The sequence below is a fragment of the Lacerta agilis genome, chromosome 9 (assembly GCF_009819535.1).
Source record: "Lacerta agilis isolate rLacAgi1 chromosome 9, rLacAgi1.pri, whole genome shotgun sequence".
Taxonomy (NCBI): domain Eukaryota; kingdom Metazoa; phylum Chordata; class Lepidosauria; order Squamata; family Lacertidae; genus Lacerta; species Lacerta agilis.
In genome coordinates this window covers 8,584,330-8,592,780 of record NC_046320.1, presented here as the reverse complement: position 1 = coordinate 8,592,780, position 8,451 = coordinate 8,584,330, and the positions used below count along the sequence as shown (strand labels likewise).

The 8,451-nt window shown below is 44.4% G+C and overlaps 1 protein-coding gene across 1 annotated transcript in view; it reads left to right on the top strand.

Annotated features, from left to right (window-relative positions):
• The first annotated feature begins 2,646 nt into the window (after positions 1 to 2,646).
• The window catches only part of ARAP2 (ArfGAP with RhoGAP domain, ankyrin repeat and PH domain 2), a 122,776-nt gene continuing 116,971 nt past the window's right edge, over positions 2,647 to 8,451 (top strand). The window contains exon 1 of the mRNA XM_033159986.1: positions 2,647 to 3,030. The gene's annotated coding sequence lies outside the window, so the exon portion shown is untranslated. The remainder of the gene's footprint in view (positions 3,031 to 8,451) is intronic.

Below are 8,451 nucleotides of genomic sequence, written 5' to 3'. Positions count from 1 at the left end.
GCAAGAGGGTTCAAAACACAGCAGGGCTGGCATATCATATTTTGAAGCAAGTGGAGTAATACACATCACCATCTAAAGAGAAAGGAGGCCTGTTAAGACCATTTAGCTCAGCGTCTAAACTTACCTAGCCACATTACTATCAGCAGAATCCTAACACCGTCTACTCAGAAGCAAAACCCTATTAAATTCAATGGGGCTTACTCCTAGGTTTGTAAAGTAACAACCACATGTGCGCACCAGCCCTGTCCCCGCCTGCTCTCCACCACTGGTGACAACCACAGCCTAAACTGAGCATGATTTAGGATTGCAGTTTTAATCAGCAGCTTTTGGCACACCAAAATCCAAGAAGTAAAGGAAGGGTATTCACAGAACTGTAGAATTGAAAGGGACCCCGAGGATCATAACCAGTGCTTTTTTCTTTAAAAAAATATATTTAGGGGTACTCTCATTTTCCTACTAATATTGAACTACTGCCCCTCAATGAGGCCAAACTTAGATTCACAAAATGTTTAGGGATATGCATCCCCCTGCATCCTCCCAGAAGAAAACACTGGTTGTAACCCCCTGCAATGTAGGAATATGACAGACAGGTGGCCATCCAACCTCTGCTTAAAAAGGAAGGAGAGTCTACCACTTCTCATGGGAGTCTGTTCTACTGTCAAACACCTCTTAATGTCAGAAAGTTTTTCCTGATGTTTAGTCGGAATCTCCTTTCTTGTGCCTTAAAACCTTGGAGCTCTTGGTTCAAGCCCTAGCCTCCAGAGCTGGAGAAAACAAAATTGCTCCATTTTCCATGTGAAAGTTCTTTAGATATTTGAAGATCGCTATCATCTCTTTAAAAAAAATGTTTGCATCATAATTGTATTGGTTTGTGACCATACAGATTCATTCATTCATCCAAATGTGTATAAAATATGATTTCATTTAAAAAAAATACTTTTCAGGTTTATACATTTCACTGATTTTACAATCATCTTGACATTTCAAAACTTGACTTCCTTCCCCCTTTTTCTGCGGTTCCTTAAATTTATTTTTAATATATTCTGCATATCCAAATTAACTTAGTTTACTCATTTGTTCATCTTCTTTAAATATATACTCTTATCAACTGCAGGTTATTACAACAATCCTGCCAATGCTCTTTACAATTTATCTGCAAATATTCAATAAACCATTTCCATTCTTTTATAAAAAGTTTGTCATCTTGATTTCTTACTGTTCCGGTTGTTGTAGTTGTTCAGTCGTTCAGTCGTGTCCGACTTTTCATGACCCCATGGACCAGAGCACGCCAGGCACCCCTATCCTCCACTGCCTCCCGCAGTTTGGCCAAACTCATGCCAGTCGCTTCGAGAACACTGTCCAACCATCTCATCCTCTGTCGTCCTCTTCTCCTTGTGCCCTCCATCTTTCCCAACATCAGGATCTTTTCTAGGGAGTCTTCTCTTCTCATGAGGTGGCCAAAGTACTGGAGCCTCAACTTCAGGATCTGCCCTTCCAGTGAGCACCCAGGGCTGATTTCTTTAAGGATGGATAAGTTTGATATTTTTGCAGTCCATGGGACTCTCAAGAGTCTCCTCCAGCACCATAATTCAAAAGCCTCAATTCTTCGGTGATCAGTCTGTTCCGGTAAGTTTCGCCATTTCTGCATATTCCATAAGTTTTTGTATCCATTCTTCCTTTGCTGCTTCTTTCTGTTTTGGGGCAAGTAACATTCTTGCCGCTTTGGTAGCATACATGAATTAAGTTTCTGTACAGTTTAGGTAGTTCTATCCCTATAATTCCCAGAAGAATATCTCACGTAAGTCTCTTCTTTGCCAGGCTAAATATGCCCAGCTCCCTCAACCATTCCTCAAAAGGCTTGGTTCGCAGACCCTTGACTCAAGCCAGAAAGGAAAAAAAAAAATCCTTCCAGTAACACCTTAAAGACCAACTAAGTTTGTTCTTGGTATGAGCTTTCGTGTGCATGCACACTTCTTCAGATACACTGAAACCTTGACTCGAGCCTTTTTCCATATCCTTTTTAAATTGTGGCACCCAGAACTGGATGCAGTCCTCTTGAACATAAAAGGACCTAATTTAGTCAAGTTCCTATTATCTAAAAGAACATTGTCCCCACGTCAAATCTTTAATATGCTTTGACTGCCTCTTGTAATAATTCAAGTTAAAAAGAATATAAACAGCATGAAATATTGGTTAAGTTTATTGAGAAACAGATGCAGTTAACAAGGAAATAAAGGACCGAGGGCAGAGGAGGTCGGAAGTCATCAGGCGGAGAAGAAAATAACTTTATTGTTTCCTTTTCGAGATACATACTCTCCTTTTTGGTATAGGTGGTGGTCTGCTTGTAATGCTTTGGTGTTGTAAGTGGACTAGATGTATTTCATAGCTGTCAACTTTTCCCTTTTCTTGCGAGGAATCCTATTCGGAATAAGGGAATTTCCTTTTAAAAAAGGGGGAAAGTTGACAGCTATGCTGTTTATAAACCAATAAAGATTAAATTGAAAAAATTAATAATTTAGTCAAGTTCACCTACTCCGCGTTAGAAAGTTTCTCGCTTCACCTAAAAGGTTAGGGACTTCACCTATTGAATTTCTGCCTGGTATCTAGGCAGAAATTCTGCTGGAACAACAGAAGCAGGGCCAGCAAGAAAGCGGCAGGACAAGCACACTTTCTGCAGCTTGCAAAACCTCCGCTTTCCCTCTGCTTCCTCCCTCCGCCGCCGAGCGAGACCGCCCCGCGGAGGAGCCACTGCTGCTCCCGCCGCCTCCTCCGGGCCCTGCGGGCAGGAGAGCGCCCTGGCGACGCTGCAGCCTTTGCGCTTCCAGTCCGGCTGCTCCAGGTGCCTCTTCCGCCTTCACCTGCCTGCCTACCTCCTGCGTGCCTGGCCGGCCAGCCAGCCCTTTGCAGGAGCGCCTCTCCAAGCCCAGCTAGCAAATCAGAAGGAAGGAGTGGCGGAGAGAAGGAAAAGAAAGAAGAGAAAGCGAGCGTAAAGTTCAGCTCCTCGCTTCCTGCCGGATCCGAATTCTTGGGGTAAGTTTGCCAAAAAGGGGCGGGTGAACTTGAGTTAAAAAGAAAGAAAAAAGGGGAAATGAAAAACAAAAAACCACTGCCAGGTTGTTCTGGCAGCGAGTCTTCGCCCCCCCCCCCCATGTTTGGGGAGTTTTCTTGGAATCCGACCCACTTCCTTAACCTCTGTCCCGGGAAATGCTGACTTGCGTTTAACCCGTGTGGGATTGCCGCAGAGGAAAACATTCACCTAACCCCTCCGTTTCTCGTTTACATTCTTACGTTTTCGTTGGAAGGTGTGAAAAGTGGCTCACTTTAACGAGACGAATGCCACAGTTAATGAGAAGCGGCAGCTTGTTTACAGTGTCGTTGCAGATGGTCTAATTTAGGGCACGGCTGAGGGATTCAGTCAACTCTTGTGGTGCGGAATTGCAAAACCATTAGTGTTAAATGAGCCATAGATTAGCAGCCATTGGGCAATATAGGAAATTTAGATTTCTACATAAAAATCTGGATTTCCCCCCTCAAAATTTGCACGCACTAATGAGTCCTCTGTTTACTTTTATTGACTGTGCTTGGAGTACAGCTGCTTGATTTAGAAAGTTCAAGCTCTTTGCATACCTAATATCAGTACGTTTTACAACAAGCCTGTAAGGTAGGAAGGATGCTGTGATTATCCCCAAACTGTAGGGAAAAGCTGAAGTTAAGAAAGCAGCTTGAGAGTTCATGGCTTAGTTCAAAGGCACTGTAAAGCAAGATTTTAATGATTTCTAGAGCTGCTTCCTTCTTAAAATATACTTTTATTGAGCCCCTTCATGTGTAGAATTTTCCACCTTTCTTTTGGGAATCTAACAGGTGAAGCTTTTCCTTATGTGAAGGTAAAGATAGAGGAACGGGGGCAATTAAAATAAGTTGGCGGCTCCTGCTTCTGGTATTTGCACGTTGGACAGTGAGGTAACAACAAATAGGATTTGCAAGTTGCAGCATGTCTCTCCAGCCTTCTTGGAGACTTGTTGCAATTGGTATATCTGAAAGGTGAACGCAGTTCTGCTCTGACTGGCTAATGGTGGCCTGGGCTTAATTTATTTTGTGGTTCTCCAGGGCTCAGCCATGGCACCTGCTTATGGCACTGCAAGAATACAGTATGGACATATGAAAGTGTTCTTGAGCATGTGCAGAGCATAGCTGTCAACTTTCCCCTTTTTTAAAGGGAAATTCCCTTATTCCAAATAGGATTCCTCGCAAGAAAAGGGAAAAGTTGAGAGCTATGGTGCAGAGTGATATTTTTTATTGAGTCCCCGCATTGCTGTTTCTACATCCTATCTATGTAGAGCCAATGTGGTGTAGTGGTTAAGAGAGGTAGGCTCGTAATCTGGGGAACTGGGTTCGCTTCCCCGCTCTTCCACATGCAACTGCTGGGTTACCTTGGGCTAGTTACACTTCTCTGAAGTCTCTCAGCCCCACTCACCTCACGGAGTGTTTGTTGTGGGGGAGGAAGGGAAAAGGAAAATGTTAGCCGCTTTGAGACTCCTTTGGGTAGAGATAAAGAGGGATATCAAATCCAAATTCTTCTTCTTATCTTTGAGGAGGGGAAGTAAAAAGCTTTTTACTTGTATGTCAACCTGTACCATTCATTAGTGGACATAGAGAGCTCAGCCTATAGTTTTGCTGCACACTGTGGCAGCCCTTAAGCAATCTCCACTCTTGAGATGAGTTGCTGCTTGTTCACAGGGAGCTGTCTCTTTAATTCTTGTTCGTTCCTCTTCAGGGATTAGTTTCCCTGGGATTTCCTTCCACATGTTGCCCTGCTCAGAGGCCACAAATATCAGCCCCCTTGACTTGTTTTGAAAGTCGGAGGAAATGCTTAACAGTGCAACCGTACACATGGCAGCTCTTCTCTGAATAAAGCCCCATTGAGCTGAATGAGGCTTATTCCCAGGTACGTAGGTAAAACTCCCACATCGTTGTTGTAGGCACCCTGTTCATTGAGAAATACACCTCAGTATTTAGCTTGCAGCAACGTGTGGTTCTTGTAAGCTCTTTCTCTTGGGAAAAATAAGACCTTTATTAATAAACACCTTAATAAAGGTGTATATTTTGGGTTGCTGACAGTCCTGAGACCAGTGGAGCAACCCCTTTGCAGATGTTCCTCTAGGGTTAAGTCCAGTCAAAGGCGACTTATGGGGTTGTGATGCCCATCTTGCTTCAGGCCAAGGGAGCCGGCATTTGTCCACAGAGAGCTTTCTGGGTCATGTGGCCAGCATATAAAGATTTGCTGCCCATGTTGTAAGGCATTAAGCAGAGATAACAGGGAAGTTTGTGTCTTGGTGTAGTGGTTAAGAGCGGTAGACTCGTTATCTGGGGAACCGGGTTCGCGTCTCCACTCCTCCACATGCAGCTGCTGGGTGACCTTGGGCTAGTCACACTTCTCTGAAGTCTCTCAGCCCCACTCACCTCACAGAGTGTTTGTTGTGGGGGAGGAAGGGAAAGGAGAATGTTAGCCGCTTTGAGACTCCTTCGGGTAGTGAAAAGCGGGATATCAAATCCAAACTCTTCTTCTTCTTCTTCTTCTTCTTCTTCTTCTTCTTCTTCTTCTTCTTCTTCTTCTTCTTCTTCTTCTTCTCTTTTCCTGGCTGCATCATTCCATGCTATAGATGTCTCTGTGGTGTTTGAACCAAGAATTCACCCATTTTCTTCTCCTCACTACTGGGGCCACACATGTGAAATGGGAACTGCTTATCCAGAGTATAATCATAATCGTAATTTATTATTTGTACCCCCACCCGTCTGACTGGGTTGCCCCAACCACTCTGGGCAGCTTCCAACATATACAAAACTTCATTTCTCACAGTGAGGGAAGAGACAGGAGACCCTCAGTGCTGGATCTCGGTGTCCGGGTTGAATGACAGGGTGGAGATGCTCCTTCAGGTATAGAGGGATGCGGGTGCTACTGTGGTCTAAACCACTGAGCCCCTTGGGCTTGCCGATTGGAAGGTTGGCGGTTCGAATCCCCGTGTTGGAGTGAGTTCCCGTTGCTCTGTCCCAGCTCCTGCCAACCTAGCAGTTCAAAAGCACGCCAGTGCAAGTAGATAAATAGGTAATGCTGTGGTGGGAAGGTAAATGGTGTTTCTGTGCACTCTGGTTTCCATCACGGTGTTCGGTTGTGCCAGAAGCGGTTTAGTCATGCTGGCCATGTGACCCGGAAAGCTGTGTGTGGACAAACGCCGGCTCCCTTGGCCTGAAAGTGAGAAGAGCACCACAACCCCATCGTCCCCTTTGACTGGACTTAGCTATCCAGGGGTCCTTTATTGTTTTTACCTACCTGCTCCTTCAGGTATACTTGGCCGAGGCCATTTAGGGATTTAAAGGTCAGCACCAACACATTGAATTGTGCTCAGAAACGTACTGGGAGCCAATGTACCGGTAGGTCTTTCAGGACCGGTGTTACATGGTCCTGGTGGCTGCTCCCAGTCTTGTGTGTGTTTTACTGAGCAGTCCTAATTTTCAACAACTGTACATAGGATACTGCTAAACCGGGTGATTTTGGAGAGCTGATTGCAATGGCATGGTATGCAACTCTAAAATCTACTAGACCCCCTCAGTCAACTGCTTGGGTCGCTCTCTGGACTGATTGCCTAACTCCCTTTCTACTTCGTGTACTTGTCACATGGACATGGGAGTTAGTCACTCTGCCAGCATTTGAATGTCACCTGCGTGACTAACACGTCCCCAGATAGTTGCCAACACTGTGACCAAGTGAGGACTGATAGAAGCCCAAGTGTTGCTTCACTCACTGATAGCTGTTGGCCCAAGGACTTGCGATGGGTGGTGGAGGGTGTTTTGTTGGGTGGTCTAAGGGCAGCGGAGCAGCTCTGTTAGGCTAAAGCAGGGTTTCCCAAACTTGGGTCTCCAGCTGTTTTTGAGCTGCAAATCCCACCATCCCTGATCACTGGTCCTGCTAGATAGGGATGATGGGAGTTGTAGTCCAAAAAGAGCTGGAGTCCCATGTTTGGGAAACCCTGGAAGCAAAAGCCTTTCTCGGAGAATTAAGCAAAGCAATATAAAGCTGCCTCACCAATAATAATAATAATAATAATAATAATAATAATAATAATAATAATTTATTGTTTATACCCAACCCATCTGACTGGGTTTCCCCAGCCACTCTGGGCAGCTCCCAACAAAATATTAAAAAACACAATAAAACATCAAACATTAAAAACTTCCCCAAACAAGGTTGCCTTCAGATGCCTTCTAAAAGTCAGATAGTCAAATGCACATTGCAGATTATCCTAGAGACATCTACCTTACTTTAATGTAACATGGAACGAATGGTGGAGTCTTAAGTCATTGCCCTTGTGTGGCTGGCAGAAGTTTAATTATTATTATTATTATTATTATTATTATTATTATTATTATTATTATTCTTTGTACCCCGCCCATCTGTTTGGGTTGCCCCAGCCACTCTTGGCAGCTTCCAGCATATACAAAAACATAACACTGTATGTACTTGCACTGCTCCAGGTAATGGGCTGAAATGGAAGATCTTCCAATCCTTTCCCTCTTGCTTTTGTTTTAAGAAAATGGTGGTGGTCAGAGATAATGTGTGGTGGTACCGCTGGCATAGAGAGCACTGTGCTCCTCTTTATTTTCTCAACATGAGAACTAGATGATGCACATTGCATTGCACAATCACCAAGGAATCAGACCAGCAGAAGTATAGTGGGAGTTTCTAGCTGACGTCTGGGAGCATCTTCTGCATTCAAGTGTTACTTGCCAATGGACGGCACATTCCAAAGCATAACTGACACTGTTTCTTTTCTTCTTTTTTTTAAAAAAGTTTCTGGTTGCTAACTTCACCTTATTGGCAAGGACCTTTCAACAGTCAGGTTTTAGCACCTCTTGGGAGCAGGCCTCAACCTGTTCATGTGAATAGGTGCAGGAACATAAATTTCAGCTTTGAAAGCTGTATTGTTGTGTTTGAGGGCCCCTGAGCGCATTTAAGTGAAATCTAGCTTTCATCTGTGTTGAAAGACTTCTCCACTTTATAAGACGTTACATTTCCCTTTTTTTTCCTTCTCATGACTGTTGGATGTCCTTATCTCACGCTGCATTGCCTGTCACTGTTAACATTATATTAACAGAGCCAGTGTGGTGTAGTGGTTAAGAGCGGTAGACTCGTAATCTGGGGAACCGGGTTTGTGTCTCCGCTCCTCCACATCCAGCTGCTGGGTGACCTTGGGCTAGTCACACTTCTTTGAAGTCTCTCAGCCCCACTCACCTCACAGAGTGTTTGTTGTGGGGGAGGAAGGGAAAGGAGAATGTTACCCGCTTTGAGACTCCTTCGGGTAGTGAAAAGCGGGATATCAAATCCGAACTCCTCCTCCTCCTCCTCCTCCTCTTCTTCTTCTTCTTCTTCTTCTTCTTCTTCTTCTTCTTCTTCTT